The sequence below is a fragment of the Euprymna scolopes genome, chromosome 5 (assembly GCF_053919585.1).
Source record: "Euprymna scolopes isolate OS-2025 chromosome 5, ASM5391958v1, whole genome shotgun sequence".
Classification (NCBI taxonomy): Eukaryota; Metazoa; Mollusca; class Cephalopoda; order Sepiida; family Sepiolidae; genus Euprymna; species Euprymna scolopes.
In genome coordinates, this window is record NC_136486.1 from 179,788,473 (window position 1) to 179,813,132 (window position 24,660).

The 24,660-nt window shown below is 40.0% G+C and overlaps 2 long non-coding RNA genes across 2 annotated transcripts in view; one reads left to right on the forward strand and one right to left on the reverse strand.

The window, feature by feature from the left end:
• LOC145277059 (uncharacterized) overlaps nt 1-6,106 on the reverse strand; it is a 33,890-nt gene extending 27,784 nt beyond the window's left edge. Inside the window, exon 1 of the long non-coding RNA XR_013868100.1 lies at nt 5,977-6,106. This is a non-coding gene — a long non-coding RNA (uncharacterized LOC145277059). The remainder of the gene's footprint in view (nt 1-5,976) is intronic.
• Nucleotides 6,107-6,308: 202 nt separating this feature from the next.
• Nucleotides 6,309-24,660, forward strand: part of LOC145277060 (uncharacterized) — a 72,898-nt gene continuing 54,546 nt past the window's right edge. Inside the window, exon 1 of the long non-coding RNA XR_013868101.1 lies at nt 6,309-6,365. This is a non-coding gene — a long non-coding RNA (uncharacterized LOC145277060). The remainder of the gene's footprint in view (nt 6,366-24,660) is intronic.

The window sequence follows — 24,660 nt, forward strand, 5'->3', positions numbered from 1 at the left end:
CTCTCCAGTGTGTGTTCTTACATGTGTTTTTAGATCAGAGTTTTTAGAAAAAGCTGACAAACAGAATTCACAAGAATAAGGTTTTTCTCTTTTGTTTTATTTTACTTCACTTGAAGTTCTCAGAAATCAAGGGGCCCACAACCTGGGGCTAACACTTGAAGTCTATATGAGATACATAGATATTCGAATGTTCCATTTAAAGTTCTTTATTTCTCAAACACTGAGTTAGTAAAGAAGTAGAGAACATAATTTTCCTCTCCCCAATTAACCATTTTCATATGTTGTAGTATATCTTTTATTTGGGTCTCTTGGTCTCAGTGGATTCCAGGACAAGAATTTATCTAGTCTGGTAGAGTATCCAGCTTTGTGCTATTACTTGATGTAATATCACTTGGAGAAGATGCACCATTCCTCGTAAAAGCTAATGTGGGTTAGCTATAGTGAGGAGATCTTATTTGGGCAGCGAATACTATGTGATTTTTAATATTTGGTCAGTGTTTACTTCTATGGAAAAAGTATCCTCATGCCAGGTTTTTCTGACAAATCCCTGTACAGAGAGACCTTAGACACTCTAGGACAGTGTCTAGTAAGCATTCAAGTTCTCTCCAGTAGGCATTCAAGTTTTCTCCAGTGTGTGTTCGTATGTGTGAATTTAGATTAAAAATACTTGGGAATGCTAAACTGCAGACTTCACAAGAATATGGTTTCTCTCCGGTGTGAGTTTGTCTGTGCACCTGTAAAGTAGAATTAATTGAAAAGCTGAACTACAAACGTAACAACGATATGGTTTCTCTCCTGTGTGTTCGTGTGTGTGTTTTTTAGTGCAGAGTTTTCTGAAAATGCTGATCCACAGATGTTGCAGGAAAAAGGTTTCTCTCCACTGTGCATACGTGTGTGCGTATTTAAATGAAACTTTCTTGAGAATCTGTTCCCACACACTTCAAAATATGATTTCTCTACAGTATCTTGTTGTATGTTTCTTTAAATTCTGATTCACATACATTAAATGAATTTAAGGGAACCAAAATGAACCTATCTCTTTAAATGTCTCTCTTGTATCACAAAAACAATTCTTTATTCAACCATTAATTTGCATGTGTATTCTTGGATGAGAATTTTTCATTAGTGTCTTGTAGCAATGTTTTCTTTAAATTCTGATTTGCAAACTTTAAATAAACAAGTTTGGAGGATCGGAAATGGACGTATTTCTGTAAAAGTCTCTCTTGTGTCATAGAAATAATTCTTCATTTAAGACTATGTTTGCATGTGTATTCTTGAATGAGAATTTGTGAAAATGTAATTCGAAAGAGTACATTCCTTTCTTATCTTTTTTATTAGTATCAGATCATACGGTATCACTGGTAGAATACTTAACATAATTAAATCCTTCTTAGATAAGATCCAGGTAGTCCTCGACGGTCGCACATCTAAACAATATGATATAAATGCGGGAGTGCCCCAGGGTTCTATCCTTGGACCTCTATTGTTCCTGATATTCATAAATGACCTCCCCGACAACATTGCCTCTGCGAAGGGTATATATGCTGATGACACTACACTCTATGGCAGACACGACAGAAAGACGAATGAACACATTTCTAAAGAAATGGCAGAAACACTAGAGGAAGACCTCCAATCTGTAGTGGAATGGGGACAAAAGTGGTTGGTCGCGTTCAATGCTGCCAAAACTAAACTAGTTTCATTCAATAATTACAAGAAACCCTCTCTACCACCCATAGCAATGGCCAACGACTCTTTATCTGAGAGTCCATCTTTCAAACTCCTTGGCCTAACGTTCACAGGAAACATGAGTTGGAACAATTACATTGAAGGCATTGCCAGGGCCGCTGCAAGAAAGGTAGGCTCTCTCTACCGTGCTAGAAAACTACTAACACCCGAAAGTATCCTGTACCTCTATAAGGCCACCATTCGCCCATGTATGGAGTATTGCTGCCACATCTGGGCTGGTGCATCGGCTACTAGTCTCTCGCTCCTTGACAAGGTTCAAAAGAGAGTCGCAAACCTGATAGGCCCTGAACTGGCATCTAAGCTTCAGCCTCTGTCCCATCGACGAAATGTTGCATCCCTCTGCCTTTTCTACAAGTATTTTAGTGGTGAATGCTCTGACGAACTGCAATCACTTGTGCCCCCACGACGCGAGCACCCTCGACAAACCCGACAGGCTACTAGATCCCACCCCCACACTGTAGAGGTCCCTAGATGTAAAAGATCTTTTTACTCCAATAGTTTCTTCCCCAGAACCGCAAGACTCTGGAATTCCATTCCAGGTCCCTGCTTCCCCAACAGTACTGACATGCAGAAGTTCAAGTGTAACGTGAACCGACACCTTGCTGCCCAAATCCCTACATAGTACCCCAGTAGTTGTTGCCCCTGATAGTAGCCCCCTACACCAAAGTGGCAATTTGCCTTGTTTGGGGTGAAAATGTAATAAAAAAAAAAAAAAAAAAAAAAAAAGTACATAAATTAATTCTTTTCTATATTACCTGAGAATAAAGAAGAAAATATTTAACAAATATTACATTGCAAACATGCAAATATGCATGTAAATAAATGTCTTTTGTTTTTAGCATGATAAATTTACACAGCATTAATATGATATATATTGATACACAAAACTAATTCCAACTTTTCAACTCATAGAAATACATCAAACTAGATTACTAAAGTTTTATCAAAATTTAAACATAGTTATCACTGAAGATGATGTCTGGCATATGGGAAATTTTATTTGCTTTTTATTTTATTACACAAATTTTAAATTGCAAATAATTCGTAATAGAAAATTACTCAGATTTATGCCAGTTTAGTTTTAAATGTTTTTACAAAAATTACAAAGGAACAGATAAAAATAGATTACTAAGTTGTATCATTTTATTTTATAAAACATTACTTTTGTTTCGAAACAAAATGGCTGCATTTGATTATTAACCATCCATTCATTGCTTTACCTCTGTTTAAATCGCATTCAAATTAAACTTTATAATTAAATGTTAGATACCTTGTAACTTTCAAATAACAAAACCTTAAAAATGCACAATTTGATTAAATTCTCCAAGTGAAAAACAAAATAAATGCAAGTACAAATAATAGTTGTACAACTATGCCTTAAAAACTAATGTTGAAAGCATGGGTATCTCTCATTTATATAATTGTAGATATACAGATGTGTGGCCTACTTCATGATATGAAGAAAAGGGGATTTTCAAACTAAACTCTTTTTTGTAATATTGTTGGTTCAAGGGAAAACGCTGAGTAACCTGAATGATTATTATTGTAATCCGTTTTTAATGTTTGTAAAATAAAATATTAGAAAATATATATTGGGATGAATTGAGCATTTGAAAGATGAAATATTTACGTTAAAAATGTATTGGGAATATTAACATTTGAATGTTAGAACAAACAGGAATGTTAGGTAGAAAAACAAAATATATGATAAAGATGGATTAGCTGATTTGATTCTTTGGTTATGTGAGTTGATGATGTAATCATTTTTATATACACGTAGAGTTTAGTCAGTTGGAAGTCAGGGTTGAAGTGAGACAGTTAAATTGAACAGATAAGGAAGTCAGAAGCCTAGCTGTCCAAATGTTAGAAACCTAAGACAATTGTGCAACTGTCCAAGTAGGGAAACATTCTGGGAATAAAAGTTGCTGAAAATACAACTAAAAACTTCTGGTTGCTTCCTTGGGATGTATATTCAATGCAGCTTTTGTGGATCTATCAATCAAAACCAAAAGATGGACAAGGTATGGTCTCCTATTGGCCAGATGTAAAATTGTACAAAACTATATTGCATCCATTTATATTGTCAGTGTTTATTGTATGTACTGTTAAGCACATGTGATACACACATCAACTCAAGAAACATTATGGATAAGACAGTCGCAAACACTAAAGACTCTCACATACATGAACACTTATATACATTCACAATGAACTGAAAATAAATGTAATGAACATTACTAGAGAACCATAACGACTGTTATAAATACATATACATATACGAACATTACTAGATGATCACAGATATACGAACATATATACACTCGCTATATATACATGCAGCATACAACACTTTAACACAATAAACAGACTCTTTAATAGACTTTTATATATATTCATTAAATATACAATATATACACCTCCGACAATGCAACGTCTTTTATGTATATTATTTTTGAGGCTTAATAATTTGTGTATTCATTCTTTTGCAGACTATTATCCTCATCCTCATAGTTGTTGTTGTTTCTATCCACTGTGCTACTGGCACAGAAGCCTGTGGCACAATGAATAAACGTATTGAGTCTCTATGGTTCCAAGTGAGCATTGTATGAAGACAGTGGCTTCAAGCCTACCCAAGCAAGTCAGAAGACTAGTTGACCATAGTTTGTGAGACAACTATGGAAGGCAGTAATTACTGGGGATACAGCTGGCAACAATATTCCATGCCCGTGCAAATAGTGGCATACTGATCACGATGTATTTGTTATGCGGTCATTTTTCTTGTGCTCGTGTACTGCTTGAAATTACTTGTTTTTCGAGCCGAATAAAAGTTTTACATTAAATAAAAACACTAAAAACTTATCTAGCTTGGTAGAAAAATAACTTATTTCGCCTTTGGTAACATTTATTTGTTATATATTTTTTTTACCACTTTTTGAATAAATGTGGATTGTAAAACAAACCCTATATATCTTTCAATACACTGAGGGAGGTCGAGGGAACAGTCGAAAAATTTGTTCTTTCAAAAAAAAAAAAAAGAAAAGAAAAAGATTTAAAAACCTACACGTAAAAAAAAAAACAACAACAACAAAAAAACAAATACAGAAAAGATACTTATGGAGGATTTAGTGTGGAAGCCAACTAACGATTACATGGAAAAATAAATATACAACAATAAATGTTACCATGGCCAGAATTACTTTTATACACCTACCTGCCTTATTTTTTGTGTTTTAAAGTTGTTTTTAATGCTCTTTATGTGATCTCAAAAATGCAGTTTATACGAGTAGATTTGAAAAAAAAAAAAAAAAAAAAAAAAAAATGGCGCCATCTTGTTCTGAATTTGAATTTTTGGTACTTGTACATTCTAATCAAGACATTAAAAAAATGAAAATATCGAAAAATAAAAGGTTATATTGTATGTATCCATTTTGAACTGAAGATCTCTGGGAAAAATTTTCACTTAATTTGATTGAGTAGTTTTTTTTTACAGCGGGAAAAAAACATGTTTTTATGACAGCACATTGAAGGCAGACATCTTGGATTTTTTCTTAATTTTTGTTTGGAGTTTAGAAACGCCACAGGGAGATAACTCCAGTTAAAGCGCCGACATTCCCTCCCCATCTTTAATACTAGCTTTTCTTCCTAAAAATCGAACCTTTTACTCGGTATCATAACAAATTGTTTTTCACTGTTAAACAAAAACTACTTCATGAAATTAAGTGAAATTTTTTTTGGAGAACTTCATTCCATAACGGATACGTACAATTTAAACTTTTTTTTCGATATTTTCATTTTTTAATGTCTTGGTTAAACTGTACAAGTACCGAATTGTGCGTTTATCTTGGGGGAGTGTTATTGGCACTTGTGCATTTTAATATCCTAAACATTCTGTTTACTCTTTTCTCGTTTTTTTTTTAAAGGAAGTACATAATTTTGGCACATGGCAGTCTAAAATTTCAAACAAATGTTGAGTTTACACTTTTTTTCGAGGGGGAGTGGCTAACCCCGCCCCATTTTTGTATTTTTCCATGTTAATGGGAAAAATATACCTGTGTGTGTGTGTGTGTGTGTGTGTGTGTGTGCGCGTTGCCATGTGTGTGTGTGTGCGCGTTGCCATGCAAAATTGGAACGTTGGCTCATTTTAGGTTTTCATATCTCAGCGAAACAAATTAGTTGCGCTTCTGTAATAAAAAAAAGTAATAAGAATTAAATTTAAGTAATACTTACTTCTTGTCTTGGTTTTCTGATAACTTAAAAGAAAGATAGAAAGAAACGATTGTAAGGTATGTAAATAAAAAAAGATAGGTAAATTCACGAACGGAAGTCTACATTCAAGATGGTGACCGGAAGATCAGGGTCACAGAAAATTAATAAGGAGAGAGTTAAAAAAAAAAGTTCGAAATAGGGCCGATTTCTTTGTGAATATTACATATAAAACTATTATTATTATATTTGTCGCATATGTAAGATTATATGATGATATTTTGATTACAGACAAAATTGTCTGCTTTTATTTACTTCCGGTTTCTGCTGTCCATTTGGTTGGATAATTAGACATGTTTAAGTGGACGATGCTGTCCATTTGGTCAAATGGACGATAACGCAAAAGCAATAGTGTAAGTACTGGGGTTTTTTCACGTTATCTGAAAGAAAAATCATCATTAATCAAAAGCGACCATATCTTAATTGTCACCGTCATTGGAGCAAAATCCGGATCTATATATAAATGAATATAACCTTTTTTTTTTTCTTTGGTGAACATTACAAGTAAAATTGTTATTGTATTTATTTTAATTTTTTAATAAAGATGCAGTATCTTCCCACTCTCAAAAAAAAAAAAAATCCTTCAAAATTAACACTTATAAATTTTCGAAGGTGCTGAAAACGAAAAACAAAAAAACAAAAAACATTTTAAATTCCAGGAAACGAGTAGTTTCCAAGATATGGTGAAAATTGCCACCTTTTGGGGGAAGGTCTGTTATTTTTTGTGGGGGGGGGGAGGGTTGGTAGACCAGCACAAAACCTACCATAAAAAACTCGTTATCTATAGGTTTTCACGTGTGCTAAAAATTTAAATTTAAATTTTCTGCAAATAAGTAATTTTTGATGTATTAAGCAATGTAATTCCTTTTGCAAAAGTATGCGCATTTGTAGGTGTGTCAGAAATTTCGTGAAAATAGTGAATAATTCCACCCCATCTTTCCAAATGTAATTCAAGCCCTAATTTTTTTTTCAATTAAAGGAGCAAGGACCAAGGTTCCATTAAAAAAAAAAGAAAAAACAAATAACGTGGTTTAAAAAAAAAGGTTTTAAACTGCAAACTTTACAGGTAAAATTCTAAAAAACACTACGTTCTTTTTTGTTTTAAATTTGAATATATTATTTATTGACCTTTTCTCTTAAATTTGTGAGTAAATTAATTATTTACTTTTCGGAGAGTAAATTAATTATTTACTTTTTAATAGAAACTTGAAAATGGGGGGGGGGGCGTGAATTAAAAAAAAAAAACGTTTGTCTAAAATATTATATTCGGAAAGAACATAAAATTTCACATTGACCCTGAAAATATCCTAAAAATAGAATCAATAGAAACATTTTAATAGATTTTTAAAGTTTAAAAATTGAAAAATATTGAGTTCGGAAAATTTGTTACTGTTTAAAAAAAAAATAAATATTTCTATTACTTTTAAAACAACTTTAATAGTTTATTTTGGAAGTATAATCCATAAAGAAAATAAATAACCCACTTTTAACAGAGAAATTACGAGATTTTTATATTTTATTCGCAGTTTCGTGTTAGGGGTGTCAAAGATTCCTACAAAAATTCTGATACACCTAGCGCACTTGTAGATGAAGCCGTCATTGAAAACTTGAATAAACATCTGATGGGTGCTTAATTGTTTATTTTTAAGAATTGCCCATATTTATATTTTATATTCCATGTATTAAATAAAAGGATTTTTTAAAGCAAGGGTAGCAGAAAATCGCATTTTCGTAACCCATTTTGCACCATTCGGTAAAATCTCTGCTCCTCGCTATTTCGAAAAGATAAAATACGGATTCGTCAAAAGGACATAATTAATGTCACTTTTTTATTGCTTGCTGTTAACCAAAATTAGTATTTTTGATCCTCCGCACACATTCACTTATAATTTTTTGCCATTATACAAATAATCCAATGAACCGATTTTTTTTTTAATTCTCTTAATGAAATACATAAGTTTTTGATTATTATATTTTCTTTCTACTTTATCGAGTGAATTTTTTTTTAAATATCTAAAAAATGAAAACATTGAATGTAATAGTAAACATTGTCGTCACCATTCAGTATTTATTTGACGATATAAGCATAACATGAGCTTTCATCAAAAAAAAAAAAATCAACATGGTTTTAAAAAAGGTTTTACACTTTGGACTTTACAGGTAAATTTTCAAAAAAACACTTCTTTTTTTTGTTTTAAATTAGAATATTTTATTTATTGATCTTTTATCTTTAATTTATGATATATTAAACTTTGGTGAGTAAATTAATTATATAAATTTTAATAGACATTTCAAAATGGGGGTGGTGGTGAATTTAACAAAAAACGTTTGTCTAAAATATTATATTTGGTTTATTGGAAAAAGCATAAAATTTCACATTGACCCTGAAAATACCGTAAAAATTTAACCAATAGGAAAATTTTGATAGATTTTTAAAGTTTAAAAATTGAAAATTGTTTAACTCATAAAATTTAATTGATTTCAGTACTTAAAAAAATGGCCGCATAAAGGCGCGCTGGCATTTTTAAAACATTTTGTAAACACTTTTTTAAAAAATAATATTTCTATTATTTTTTAAACAACTTAAATAGTTCATTTTGGAAGTATATTCCATAAACAAAATAAACAACCCACTTTAAACAGCGAAATTACAAATTTTTTATATTTTATTCACAGTTTCGGGTGAGGGGTGTCAAAAATTCCCCCAAAATTCTGATACACCTAGCGCACTTGCATTTACACCAGTTATTTTTTCTTCTTCAAACTAAACCTTACCTGAAACTCTAAATCCTAATGGAGATCTGTTATTTGTAAGTAAATAACCCCTGTCTCTTGAACGCTAAAATCTGCTCCTTCCCACCAAGCCGCCACTTAACTCCTACATTGCACAGCATTTGTAGTGGAATCTTTAACTTCCGGCCCCTAACCCTCACATGCTAACTGCTTAGTCATCACTAAACATCTATACATTTCTACCTCTTAGACATGCATTAGAGTTCATTCCTATCCAGTTAGGTATTTAACAGCCAAAGTATGTACTCGGAAGCAAAGCGCACTGCTTTACATAACTATGTCTCCTCCTAGATAGCTTTGCAACGATTAATACGAAACTGAACCGATGCTCCTTGTTATGCTAAATGTCCATGACTCTTACTTGAAAGCTGAAATTATCTTCCCTCAATAATAGAAACACACTTTATACCTACAACTTCAACTTTATTCGCATCTACTAAAAACCTGCCCATATATTTATTTACCTAATTACACATGACTCAAAACTTACTGTTTTATCCGTACTATATTGCACTCGCATCTCACACCCTCCTGACATCTAAAATATAGTTTGGGCACAACTCATAGTTCAATTCTTAACACCTACTCAATAATCTCTCTCATAATGTCCACAGTCTCTTTATAAACTCCATCCTCCCACTTCGCTCCACTAGCTAGCCTTTTGATATAACTACATGCAGTCCGTAGCCATCCTGCAATAGGATAATGGCCCACAAGTCTTCTGCATATTGAGAAGAGTTCTCGCCTGCTCAATTTTTCCGACACCTCCGGGATCTCATTTCCCCTCCGGAACACTAACCGTCCTATCTGGTCCTTTCTTAGTTGGAGCCCTAACACAGCTCCTCCCTCCAACGATTCCGAAGCATGGTCTCTCCGCACACATCCATCACATCGCCTCTCATGTGACACGCAACGTGTAGGTTCAGCTCCCTGAAGTCCAGTACTCGCCGAACTTTTTGTTTTGTGGGCTGAACAACCGCCATTAATGGCAGCACACCTTCCACCTTCTCCGTCCATGGTCTTAAAATCCCCTCTGAGATCCATCGGTCCACCTCCTTCTCAAATTCAACTCTTGTGCCTCCTCGCAATGTATGCTCGTAGCATTCCACTCTGTTGTTCAGTATGGGAGGTTCTCCCTTCCATGCCCACTTGACTGTCCATTTCTCACCTATACCTAATTTTCCTGAGGAGATTCTCATGTGATTCCCTGTCAAAAGCCTTAGATATATCTAGAGCTACCGCTCTGCCCTCCCCTGCTTTGTCCAGTGAATGGTATATACGTTCAGAGATTACAGTTAGGATGTCTGTTGTGGAACGGCCTTGTCTAAATCCATACTGTTGGTGAATCAGAAGTTTAGCATCTGTAAGGTGATGGACTAGAGCATAGTTAAGGTCTCAAATATGTTGGCAAAAAGTGGGAGGAGGCTAATGGGGCGATAATTTAATGGGTCCGTTCTTTCTCCAGAATTCTTGAATACTGCTACTAAAGAAGCAGTTTTCTAACAGCCCGGAAAGCAAGATTCATTAAGGCATTTGTTGTAGAGTTTGGAGAGAACTGGATCTACTTCAGCTGAGCACTTTTTTAATAGCACAGCTGGGATGAGATCGGGTCCACATGCTTTTGAAGTGTCAAGGTTTTTTATGCTAGCATGCACCTGAGCAGGGGTGATTTTCAGATCGTCTAGCATGGCTTGATCTTCTTTTGCATCTAGGGATCTCTACAGTGTGGGGGTGGGATTTTGCAGCCTGTCGGGTCTGTCGAGGGTGTTCACGTTGTGGGGTGCTTGCAGTTCATTAGAGCATTCATCATTAAAATAATTGTGCCCATCTAACAGACAATTTTGTCAGGGAAGTCATTTATGAATATGTGGTTTGAGTTGTCCCCCTTTGCACATTGGCTGTTTGGAGAAATGGAAAGCTAGATGGCTCTGTGTGGTTTGAGTTGTCTCCCTTTGCACATTGGCTGTTTGGAGAAATGGAAAACTAGATGGCTCTGGTTGATAGTCAATTTGCATAAGTGGAGAAATGGGCAGCATATAAACGGTACTTTTTTTAAGCAGGGGGAAGAGCGCAGAGAGTGAAACGACGGTTGGAAGAAGTGACGGTGAATTCTTTTTGTGACGGTGAATTATTTTTGGACGTTGAAGAGCTCGACCTTTTGGAAGGAACAGCTGTGTCTTATATATATTTTTTTTAATTTCTTTTTTTTCCTACTTCACTACAGAATATTAGGAATAATAGAAGTCCAAGGATAGACCCCTGAGGCACTCCTGCATTTATATCATGTTACATAATTTTATCGTGTTTAGCTAAGTAAAAGTCACGATAAAAAATTCAGCAATAATAAATCTTATAAGCTTTAAAATTATGCAGGTCGTTTTAAAGTGAATTTTCCTGGATTTGCTAACTGTTATTTGTGGTATATTTTATTTGGTTTTAAATTCTCAGCTGTTAGTTTTTCTGTATGGATTCTGTTTAATCGTTTGTGAGAAAATCAAAGACATGTATGTACACTTATCTTAACATTTTCACAAAGGAAAAAGTTATAAATTTACAGAAAAATAAAAATTAATAAATTTTATTAATTGTAACATAGGTAAAATTCATCTTAGACAAACAACATTGTCAGTGCTTGTGCAGAATAATCTACAGATTAGTGATGTTTTAAACTAATGCATTTAAGGTGAAAACATTATTACATACTTTTATATCATATAGAAATTAGTATAAATTCCAAAAATAACAAAAAAAATTATTCAGTAAATGTGCTCTAAGGTTACAATCAGGGTTTGGTTCTGGGGTTCGGGAAGGAGTGAGTCACTCGCTCGACAACAGCAAGTTTCTTCCCTCTTCTTTTCCAATCGAACACACCTGCCCTCTCGCCACCAATATCACACCGCACAATCTGAACGTCAGAAACAAGAAATACTTTTCAAGAGATGCTCACGACTGTTTTCTGTTTTTCCCCAACTTTTATATCCTCCTATCAAAAAGGGGAAAAGATAAGGGCGTAGTGGACTGGTGGATATATTATACATATCCCTCAGTCGTACAAGATAGGAGAAATGAATTGCATTGAGAAAGGAAAAATGAATTGCTTTGAGGAAGGAACGAACAACGCATTTACTTGAATTAAACGAACTAGAATTTATTTTGTGAAGAAACACATGAAAGAAAAGGGTACTGCACACGTTTAGTTTGGCATGCGTCTCTCGCTGTTTATTGTTGAGAAGGAAAGGCTATTGTCGCAGAGAGAGAAAGAGAGAAAGTCAATCCAGTTTGTTGCAGGACTTGTGGTTTAGAATGAAATGGATGTTCATTTCACGTTCGGGTGTCACCAATTTGTGGTGGACTGGTGGATATATTATACATATCCCCCAGCCGTACAAGATAGGAGAAATGAATTGCATTGAGAAAGGAAAAGTGAATTGCTTTGAGGAAGGAACGAACAATACGTTTACTTGAATTAAAGGAACTAGAATTTATTTCATGAAGAAACACATGAAAGAAAAGAGTACCGCACACATTTAGTTTGGCGTGCGTCTCTCGCTGTTTACTGGTGAGAAGGAAGTCTATTGTCGCAGAGAGAGAAAGAGAGAAAGTCAATCCTGTTTGGTGTGCGTCTCTCGCTATTAGCTGATGAGAGAGAAAGTCTATTGTAGTATATATATATAGAGAGAAAATGAGAAATAGTCAATCCAGACCATGGAGATAGAAAACGTATAAAGTGTACGTACTATCTTTTAGCTCATGCCCCATACATAGTAGCAGGGGACGTGACGCGCACTAACGTGCGCCTCCCGAAAAGGAGGGGGCTGATTCGCCGAACCTCTCAGCTCGAGAGCTGGTCCGAAAAGGAAGATGCTGCTTATTGCTCTTGCTTTTATAATTGTTTCCGGTGGTCTTTTGCGCATGTGTGGATTTCCTTTGAAAGGGGAAGTGACTTTGTCCATGTGTGCGTACATGTGCGCGTATGTGTGTGTACATGTGTGTACGTTAGCGTGTGTGTGTATACACGTGAATGTGAGTGTATGTACATAAACGTGAATATATCTACTTGTGTGTACATGTGTGCGTATGTTTGTGTGCGTGTATGTATATGACAAGAAAAGTGGCTTGAAATGTGAACGCATGTTTTTGTGTGAGACTAGGAAAGGCTCCCACAATACTTTCCTTCCTAGGAAAAAAAATATGCAGTGTGTATTTTTTTTGTTTTTGTTTTTTTTAAGTAATGTTTTCGGTAATTGACTTTTCGTCCTGTTTTTTTGCTGTTGGTGTGGTTGTTTAACAAAACGTCAAAAACAAAGTGTGTTCGTAAAACAAGTATTTACTTACGCTTGGAAAAGGCGCTTACTCTTTTTTTTTTAGGCTGACATTTATTTTGTTTGTTTTTTTTGTTGTGTGCTGACATGTCCAACCAGTTGCTTGGACAGTGAAGTGAATTGTTCATTTGGAAGGAAAATTTTTGTTTCGTGTTGACGTCATGTGTCAAGTTGACAAATGAGTCCGCGGTAGTGTGTGTACATTGTCTGGACGGGCGTTTGTTCGTTTTGAATGGGTTTCCACTTGCCCTTGTCTTCGCATGTGAGTCTGCGGTAGTGTTTGTACATTGTCTGTACAATGTTGTGTGTATGTATGCAATGCACACAGGGTGATGTGACGCACAAGTGTGTTAACTACAAGGTAGCGTCTTGGCCTACTCACCATCTTGCTCTCAGCAACCACCACTGGCTAGCCTTGCGCAAAATGAGAAGCTGAGTGCACAAGTCTTCTCCTGCCAGTACACAGCCTCTCCATCATCAAGACCTCTGCTGTGCCTCCTCATGGTCACACACTGTAACTGGTTGTCATGCAACTCCAACCTAAATCAGTAGAGGATCTCGGAACAGTAGAGAGTCCCAGAGGGACTGTGCTACGGCCCACCGACGTGTGGACATGCCCTGACACATTACCAATCCCTATCCCAGCCATGGGTCAAATGGCCTCACTGCCTTGTGAGAGCCATGGAAATGGATAAGGCTAGGGGAGCAACCCTGACATAAACGATGGAGTGGAGCCCCGTAGGCGGTTGGACGGCATACTTGCCTCCCTCCAGCAGCTCCTGCACCCTTGTTCGTCCCCAGCCGTCTCGACTATGTCTTGCCGTTGGAATTGGGCGCGCCAGGACAAGAGAGCGAGGGCGATGCAGCGCAAGTCCCCCTCACTATAATCCAAATCCAGCGCAAGTCAGGGTGTCAAACATTGCGTCAACGCCAAGCCCTATGGCGATAGGCGAGCGGCAAAGCAGCAGGTGTGGAAATCACTGGGAGCTGTAGCTGCAAACCTGCACACAGGTGGCCCAGAAACTGGTTGTACTCCACTCGACTGAAGCAGCGAGAGAGTGCAGGCAACTGGCTGGCCGACCGAGCAGTCCTTTTCAGGATCACTCTACTCGCCTCCATGGCATGAAGACGGGACGATAAAAGGAACCCTAAACATAGCTGCTTTACCATCACCTCTGGCCAGCATACTGCAGCTGGCGGGGTTTCCCTCACAGCGGAAAGACATGAAAAAGAAAGGGTTGGTGCTTACCTTAGCACCATGGAATGTTCATACTTTGTTCGACAACACCAGAGCTGACTGACCCAAGAGAAGAACTGCGCTTGTGGCAAGGGAGCTTGCCCGCTATAAGGTAGACATCGCAGCCCTCAGTGAGACTCGCCTCGCAGACAAGGGTCAACTGACAGAGTCAAGTTGTGGCTACACCTTTTTCTGGAGTGGACGCAGCAGCGAGGAGTGCAGAGAGGCTGGCGTGGGCTTTGCCATCAAGACTGAGCATATGAGGAAGCTGGTCAGCATCCCGGACAGCATCAATGACCGGCTGATGAAGATGCAACTTCTGCTCAGCAAGGGAATAACCGCCACACTGATCAGCGCCTACGCACCAACCATGACTAACCCCAAAGATACCAAGGACCAGTTCTATGAAGATCTGGAAAGCCTCATCTCCGCTGCTCCGCAGAGAGAAAAGCTCATTGTCCTCGGCGACTTCAATGCCCGCGTTGTCACTGACCATTCCACTTGGGACCGGGTCCTCGGCCACCATGGAGTGAGCAAGTGCAATAGCAACGGCCTACGGCTGCTCAGCCTCTGCGCTGCACATGACCTTCCGATCACCAACACCATGTTCCGCCTACCTACCCATAGCAAGACATCGTGAATGCACCCACGCTCCCAGCACTGGCATTTGATCGACTACGTCATCATCAGAGCAAGGGACAGGAGAGATATAAGGTTGACCAAGGTTGTGTGTGGTGCCAACTGTTGGACTGATCACTGCCTGATCATATCCAAAATGTGCCTCTACATCTAACCCAAGAGGCGGCCTCAGGGCCACAAAGTCACAAAGTGCCTTGACGTGGAGAAACTGAAAAATTCAGATGTCATCTATGAGCTACAGGAAGCAATCAACGACAAGCTATCTGTCCCCCTTACCATCTCGGACACTATTGAAGATTAGTGGGCACACCTCAGAGACTCCACCTACTCCATCGCTCTCAAAATCATTGGACCCAAGAAAAAGAAGCACCAGGACTGGTTTGATGAAAATGACACTGAGATTCAACCCCTCCTGGAGGAGAAACGCCAACTTCTCCATGCACATCAGAGTGACCCTAAGTGTTTCGCAAAGAAAGCTGCCTTCATCAATATCCACAGCAAGGTGCAGGCCAAACTTTGCTCCATGCAGGATGCCTGGCTCAACGCCAAAGCAGATAAGATCCAGGAGCATGCCGATAGCTATGATATGAGGAAGTTTTACGATACGCTGAGGGCTGTCTATGGTCCCCAGTCCTCTAGCTCCTCCCCCCTGCTTAGCTCCGATGGAACAACTCTCTTGAATGACAAAAAGTAGATCCTTGATAGATGGGCAGAGCACTGTAACAGCATGCTAAACCGGCCATTTTCCATCAACAATGAAGCCATCGACCGACTACACCAGGAGCCTATCAACGAGGAGCTCGACATCCCACCCTCGTCAGAGGAAGTAAGCAACGCTATCAAGCAACTTTCCTCTGGGAAGGCCCCCTGTCCCCGACTCAATTCCAGCAGAAATATACAAATCTGGTGTACCTACACTGCTTGTAAGACTGACAGAACTCTTCCAATTCATGTGGGAGAGTGAAGAACTACCCCAAGATTTTCGTGATGCTACTAGTGTTCACATTTACAAACGCAAGGGAAATCGTCAGTCATGTGACAACCACCGTGGGATATCCCTTCTCTCAATCGCCGGGAAGATCCTGGCCCGCATCCTTCTCAACCACCTGCTGGTGCACCTTGAAGATGGTCGTCTTCCTGAGAGCCAGTGTGGCTTTTGAGCGGGCTGCGGGACGATTGATATGATCTTTGCTGCACGTCAACTGCAGGAGAAGTGTGTCGAGCAGCACCGGGGCCTCTACGCCACGTTTGTCGACCTGACCAAGGCCTTCGACACTGTCTGCCGAAATGGCCTCTGGGGGATCATGGAAAAATTTAGTTGTCCAGACAGGTTCATCGCCATTGTCAAGCAGTTCCACGAGGGCATGACCGTCCGTGCCCTGGATGACGGCGACCCCTCAGAGCCCTTCCCTGTGACCAACGGAGTCAAGCAGGGCTGTGTCTAAGCCCGACGCTCTTCAGCATGGTTTTTTCTGCCATGCTCCAGGACGCTTTCAAAGACAGTCACTCTGGCATTGACATCAAGTACAGATGTGACAGGAAATTGTTTAACATCAGGCGAATGCAGGCAGTCATGAGAGTGAGGGAAACCATCATCAGAGACCTTCTCTTTGCCGATGACTGCGCCCTTAACGCCCCAAATGAGATAGAGATGCAACATCAAATGGACGGATTCTCCACCAGTTGTGACAACTTTGGTCTCACCATCAGTACAAAGAAGACAGAAGTTATGTACCAACCCGCCCCAGGAGATGCATACCACAAACCCGGCATCACTGTCAAAGGGCAGAAGATTCATGCTGTGGAGCAATTCACCTACCTTTGCAGCACCCTCTCCTGCACCGCCAACATTGACATTGAGGTTAACCATAGGACCTTCACAGCGAGTAGTGCATTTGGAAGACTTAGAAACAATGTGTGGAAGAGGAGAGGCATTACACTCGCAACCAAACTGAAAGCATACCAAGCAGTCATCCTGGCAACCGTACTCTACGGCTGTGAAACTTGGACGCCATATAAAAGACATGAAAAACAGCTGAATGGCTTCCACCTCAGATGCCTCTGTAATCTTCTCAACATCCGCTAGCAAGACAGAATTCCTGACACAGAAGTCTTGAAGCGCGTGGGGCTACATGCCATCACCACCATAATCCAAAAAAACCCATCTCCGGTGGGCAGGCCATGTCTATCACATGCCTGGCGGCCGAATCTCCAAACAATTCTTCTATGGGGAACTCAGTCAGGGAAAGTGGACTGCAGGAGGCCAAAAGAAACGATATAAAGACTGCCTGAGAACTTCCCTCACAGATTTTGACATCAGCCCCCAGTCTTGGGAGAGTTGCGCTGCGGAACGTTCTGCCTGACGCTGCGCCATCAACCTGGGAGCCAACAGGGCAGAGGATCAACGCATGACCCACGACCAGCAGAAGTGCAAGAGAAGTAAGGAGAGAGCTGCCGGTTCATAGCCTGCCAATACCGCCTTCATGTGTCCAGAGTGTGGAAGAGTCTGCCGAGCACGGATTGGCCTCATCAGCCATCTCAGAACCCACCCAACCCCGACGCCGAACTGATTGATACCTTGGTCATCGTCGACTTCGACGGACGAGCAAGAAGAAGAAGAAGAAGAAGAAGAAGAAGACATTGTCTGTACAGGCGTTTGTTGTGCATTCGTTCGTGTTGAACGAGTTTTCAGTTGCCTGTGTCAACGAAACTTTCAATTGTGAGTTTATCCGTGTGCGTGGTGCATCTCAACTCATTGTTAATTCAGCTTCTTCCTATGTGTCGATAGGAATGTCCTGTAATTGTTTCTTTGTTGTTGCGTCTGCTGTGTGGGAGAGAATTGCATAGGCCTATGTGATTTTGCTCCTCGCATTTGTTGCAGGGTAATGTCAGTAAACCATGAAAAATGTTTGTCAAGCTCGATTTTTTCTATATTTTCGGTATGAAGTCGACAGCTTCGTGTTTATTTTTCTGCCGAGTCTGACGAGGGGTTACGTCATTGTTGTTTGTAGTTCATTGAGGTTCTTGTCGATAGTAGTTCACTTGTTTTTCTTTGTTGAAATGTTCGTTTTTTTCTTTATCAATGAAAATTTGCGTCTCGCTCAAAACAATTCCTTTCAAGAAAAGTAGGATCACCATACGTGTTCATTTCACATCAGTCTAACGCCAGTTTGTTGCGGGACTTGTGGTTTAGAATGAAATGGGTGTTCATTTCACGTTCGGCTGTCACCAATTTGTGGTGGACTGGTGGATATATTATACATATCCCTCAGTCGTACAAGATAGGAGAAATGAATTGCATTGAGAAAAGAAAAATGAATTGCTTTGAGGAAGGAACGAACAACATGTTTGCTTGAATTAAACGAACTAGAATTTATTTTGTGAATAAACACATGAAAGAAAAGAGTACCGCACGCGTTTAGTTTGGCGTGCGTCTCTCGCTGTTTACTGATGAGAAGGAAAGTCTATTGTTGCAGAGAGAGAAAGAGAGAAAGTCAATCCAGTTTGGTGTGCGTCTCTCGCTATTAGCTGATGAGAGAGAAAGTCTATTGTAGTATATATATAGAGAGAAAATGAGAAATAGTCAATCCAAACCATGGAGATAGAAAACGTATAAAGTGTACGTACTGTCTGTTAGCTCGTGCCCCATACATAGTAGCAGGGGACGTGACGCATGTAGTACTTACCAACACAACAAACGCCCTTGTGTTTGTGCCTTGTATAGGCATGCGCGACAACAAAACTTGGGTTTTTATAAGCGGAAGTCTCGAGGTTGTCAGGAATCTACAGACGCATGTGCAAGAGAAGGGATTAAGATAGTGGTATAAAGGCAGGTCGAGTGAGAAGGTTGTTGTTGTTGTCATTAGACGTTACAGTGACGCGTGCGTTAGCAGGTGATTAAGAGGCGATTTATTTTTGTGTGTCAAGTCGCGCACCTCGGTGAAGGTGAAGTTCATAAGCTATTTCGGCTATTTCATTTTGTCTCTTTTCCTGGACAACTATGGCCTGGGGCAAAGTTTGATTTAAAACTGATACCCGAATTTGGCGGATCCACTTCTGTTGTCGACTGGGTCGAAAGGGTTGAGCTGACCTGCAACCTCTGTGAAGTAAAGGGGGTGCATACCGTGATTCCCCTAAGATTGGCTGGAGGCGCCCTAAGTGTATATCAGCAACTGAGTGCTGTGGAGAAGGCTGATATTACCTGTATAAAAAATGCTTTATACAAGGCATTTGCCATGGATCCCTGTACGGCCTACGAAACATTTGCCACTAGGAAGCTCATGCCAGGAGAAACCGTGGATGTCTTCTTCGCGGAGCTGAAGAAACTTGCAGTTCTATTTGGCAATGGAGTGTCAGAGCAAACACTGGCGTATGCGTTTGTGGCCGGCCTTCCCACCCATGTTAAGCAACTGTTGAGGGCTTCCACCAGCATATCTGTAACGCCCATGGAACATTTGTTAGAACGCACTCGAGCCATTATCAGAGATGAGGAGGACCTGAGGGAATTGGTTGTAATGATGGCGCAGGCAGCCAAGACTAATGCTGAAAAGAGTCCCAGTTTGAGACCCACGACCAATGGGAGATGTTTCTGCTGTGGCCAGCGAGGCCATATCGCAAGAAATTGTACTAACAAGAGGCGGGGGCGCCCGCGCTGTTTCCAATGTGGTAGCTATGGACATTTCTCCCAAAATTGTGCGGGAAATGCATCAGGGGGCAGGACGTCAGCACCGCCCTGTTCCCCGGACAAGATTTAATTGAGGCGCAACCGACAATAAATGTGTACGTGGACCAAGTGCTTTGTTCAGCTCTTCTCGACTCCGGGTGCTCACACACCATCATGAGTGCCAAGTTGTGTCGAAACTGGACAAAGCAGAACATCAAAGTAACCACAATAGGTGGCAATACGCAAGCTTGCTGTGGAGCCGGAACTGTCAAAGTCCACACAGACTCTGGTGTGGCCGCAAACATTAATGTGCTGGTGATGCGAGGGGATTTGCTGGGATTCGATGTACTGTTGGGATATGATGCTATTAAGGCACTGGGGGAGTGGTTATCGGAAGAGATGGGACTGTGCGATATTTGAAAACCCCAGTGTGTGCTGCAGTTCACATTGATCGGCCTGATTTTAAGGTGGACTACGACCCTCACCAAAAAGCATGGACTGTATCGTGGAAGTGGACAGAAGGAAGGGCGCCAACCGAACTCCAGAATAGCATTGCAGAGTACTCGATACCCGACGAGGCCCGTAATGATTACGAGAAGGAACGAGGCATGGATCCAGGATGGATGGCTGATCCCCTACCCCAACAAGCTGGGACCACCCAAGGGTCTGATTCCCTTAATGGCTGTAGTCCAGCATAACAAATCAAAAGTTCGTCCGGTGCTGGACTATCGTGAACTCAATAGATACATTGAGACGTACACTGCCGATGCTGACGTGTGCGCCAGCAAGCTGAGAGAATGGCGCCAGAAGGGCTCCAATGTGTCTATAGTAGACTTGCGGAAGGCTTATTTGCAGGTGCGAGTGGATGAGACATTGTGGCCGTTTCAGACAGTGTGGTTCCTGTGTAATAAATTGCGAACAGACGGGCTTACCTGACAAACGCTCGAGGTGTGCACTCTGCAAAGCGGGCACGTCCAAAGAAAAATGGCAAGATGGCGGCGGCCGGTTAATATTGCCAAGTAATCATGCAAAATCTCGTGTTCTCTCGCACACACGAGAGTTCAGCTTAGCATAAAAACGGGTCACTGTGAGCAAGAAGGGAGAAGGAAAAACGTAGTCAAGACAAAGACGACGCTTCTGACGACTGAGAAGAAAAAAGAAGAAAAAGAGCAAGAAGTAGAAGAGGAAGAAGAGAACGATACATGAGAAGACGAGGTGTATGCGGTTTTGAGTAAATCGAAACAGACAGAAAAAAAAACTCTGATTACAGCTTCCATGCAGCAAACAGATCCAAAGCAAACGCTGTGTACAGGATTTTCTTTATACACCCAAAATCGGTCCGCTTTTCCTCACTTAATTGCTGGTACATTGCATAGGCGCCACCTGACAAACGCATTGGAATTACACATTCAATGCGCTTTACGTCACTTAGCTGACATATTAGTTCAGCTTTCTCCAACCACTCTACTATTGACTGTCCAGATTCACTGCCATCAAATATAGGTATAAGTTTTGGATCGAAAACCATAATAGCCGAGATAGCTTGTCGCAGCATGAGGGAGGAGAAAGCTGAATAATTTGTGTTAAGTGATATACACGCCAGAAATTATTTTCAAAGTTTAATGAATCAGTTCTTTCGACTTGTCTTCTCGCAAACGTCGCATTCTTCACAAGCAAGTTCTTTGCAACCATTGACCGACCAAAAAAAAAAAAAAAGAAATGACGCAATCTTTGTTTCGACTTGAGTTTTTATAACTGTCGGGCAAACCCAATTGTCGCGGTAATGCGAGTATCACTCACAAACGTTTTTCTTTGTAATCTAACGGTCCCAGGTTTGCTCCCCGATGCAGCCACGCACAACTCATACTTTTTGTGCGCTTTTGCGCATGCTCGTCACAACACAATGACCAAGCCATGACTAACATAGACACAGCAATGGAGAACCTCATCTTTCGCTCCATCACAACTAACAGTGAAAAATCAGCAAACATGAAAGATCCTCGAAATGAGGAATTTGTCCGATGTAAGCATCAAATTGAAGGACGACCCAGGCGCTCATACTTTCATCCTGAAGGTAGATACACGGGCACAAGCAAATACATTGCCTATCTGCATATTCCGCAACATTTACCCTAGCAGTATAGACAAAGCTGGAAACCCAACACCCGGATCATTCACCTCAACACAATGTCTACTAACAGCCTACAACAATACCAGAATAAACTGTTATGGCACCACAACTATTAGGTGCAAGTATAAAAACTCCCCATGGCTGGATACCCAATTATATGTGGTTGATGTACCAGGAGTAGCCATATTGGCCATGCCAACATCAGTAGCTCTTAGCGTAGTGACAATGAACTGTGCCATCTCAACCCAACGCCAACCCATCAATAGTGTAGGTGACCTAATGCATCTCTACCCTGACAGATTCTACCATATTGGTGAATTTCGGAACACTCACAAGCTTGTTGTCAACCCCAATGTACCATGCCACATTGAACCCCCAAGGTGAGAAGAAAAGTGTATTTTTTTGGCGTGCGTCTCTCCTTGTTAGCTGGTGAGAACGAGTCTATATTTTGCCGTGCGTCTCTCGTTGTTAGCTGGTTTATTGTTGTAGAGAGAGAGTCTGTGTGTGTATGAGTGTTTCATTCAACCTCATCCATTTCATTTTAAAATAACGGGGTCACCATAATGATGTAGCGGACCAGGGTATAATACCCTAGCTCGCCACAAGAAAATAATGAAACGAATGGAATTGAAGGAAACAAAAACTCAATTGATGGATAAGATAAACGTCGTTTATTTACTGTTGAAAAAATGAACGTTTTAGTTATGACATGTGTTCATGTCCGCACGTATGTAACCAATGTTCGTTGCGGGGTTGGTGTTGTAGCAAAATAGGAAATGTGTGTTCATCTCACTATCGTTTGTTCGCGCATGTGAAGAGAAATGAGTGTTGTAGTGGAAATTGAGAATGATAGTCCAGCGTGAAGACAAAGAAGAGGATATGAGAGTTGACGTCAGTTAGTAGTCAGCTACGCGAAGGTGTTCTCAGGGACCAGTAGTAGATAGAGAGAGAAAGAGTGGAAATGTGTACATACAGTCTGTTAGCTCATGCCCCATACATAGTAGTAAGTGGGCGTGATGCACGCGGGCGGTCCGAAGACCGACCGACCAGCAAGGAAGCTGGGCCGGAAAAGGGTTAGAAACAGCTTGTCTCTTTGTTTTATACTCGTTTCCGGTGGTCATTTGCGCATGTGTATAATTCCTAAGAAAGCGGAAGTGACGTCGTCCATGTGTGCATTCGTGTGCGCGTGTGTGAGTACATATGTGTGCGTTAGCGTGTGTGTCTATACACGTGAATGTGAGTGTATGTATGCGAACGTGAATATGTGTACATGTGTGGACGTGGGCGCGTATGTTTGTGTGCGCGTAGGTATATGACATAGCTTGAAATGTGAATGTGTGTTTTTGTGTGAGACTTGAAAAAGGCTCGTACAGACTTCAGCTCTAAGACTGCAGTGTTGCGTGACCTATTATGCAAGGACTCTGCTTTCCAGTGGGAACTGCACCAACAGGAAGCTTTCAAAATGATAAAAAGTGAAGTATCTGTGTTATGGCGAGATGAGCAATTTACCGCCGGAACTTTTTATCGAAAGAACGTTATCACCGGTCACCGGTTGGGAGAGCCTTCCCTGGGCGGGAACACTAAAAAACGTAACATGCTGTCTCTGTAAATATTCTCAATAAACTTCTCTATTTCTTTATTACTTCAGAACCTCTTTATCCATTTATTTCCCTGGTGGAATACCTTTCTTGAATATCCTTTTATTACGGCCACCCACCGCAGGATATATCAACTGGCGACGAAGATGAGATACGAACTGTAAATTCATAAAAAAAAACAAAAAAAAAAACACGTGGTAACCGAGAACATTCTGAAAATTGTTGTTCAAAAAGTTCACTTTTAATTGTAGAAAAAGCTTCTTAGAAAGCGAAAGACTGGTGTCTGCCACAAATTTACGCAAGTAAAAAATAATTTTTATATTATTGACGAGTTAAACTCCGTTTTTCTCTTTTTAAACTCCCAAAGAGTTGACGTTATATAACGTGTGTGTGTGTGTGTGTGTGTGTGTGCGTGTGTGTGTATGTGTGTGTGTGTGTGTGTGTGTGTGTGTGTGTAAATTGTGACTTTCTTCATGATTAACGGACGTGTTTTTTGTATTTGGTTAATACGTTAAAAAACCAACAAATGAACAATACTGAGGAATCTGTGTTTATTTAATAAAGAAAATTTAAAAAAGAAGTTTACGTGTGTTTGCTGAAGTAGACAATAAAAGAGTCTCTTGAAATTTTGTCAAGTGTTATTTTAACGGTGATTTTCCTATGTGTTGACAATTTTCTGTGAAAATAAGCATCTTTTTTTTTAACAATATTTTTTTTTCTTCTCTGTGGTATACGTTAACTTGCTATTAATACATTTAAAAAGAAAATGACATCGGAACAAATAGCGACGTTGACAAAAACGTTAACTGAGAGTTTAATCGCTCAACAAAAAGCCCAAATGGATTTTCGAAAATAAATACTAATTCAACAAGAACGTTTCGAAACTCTTGTAATACAACAAACGACGGATAATCGCTTATTTTGTGAAACGATTTTGTCAGAAAAATCTACGGAGGGTGCATCCAGATTTTTTTCGGCTGAGGGTATAGCGAACTCGCTTCCAGAGTTTAAATATGACCCAGAAAAAGGTGACACTTTTCCAGCCTATTATCGTAGGTTTGAAACGATATTTACAAAACGATGCGAGAAGTGGTCGGATGAGGAAAAAATAACACTATTACTCCAAAAAATGGGCACAGAAGAAAATACTAAATTATTGGAATTATTACGGAGTCACTAGTGTGGTGCCCTGTGATTGGATGAAAAACAACCAATCACGGGCTGCCATTCTAGTTTCCTCCCCGACCCCTATTTGCGCGGCCCCT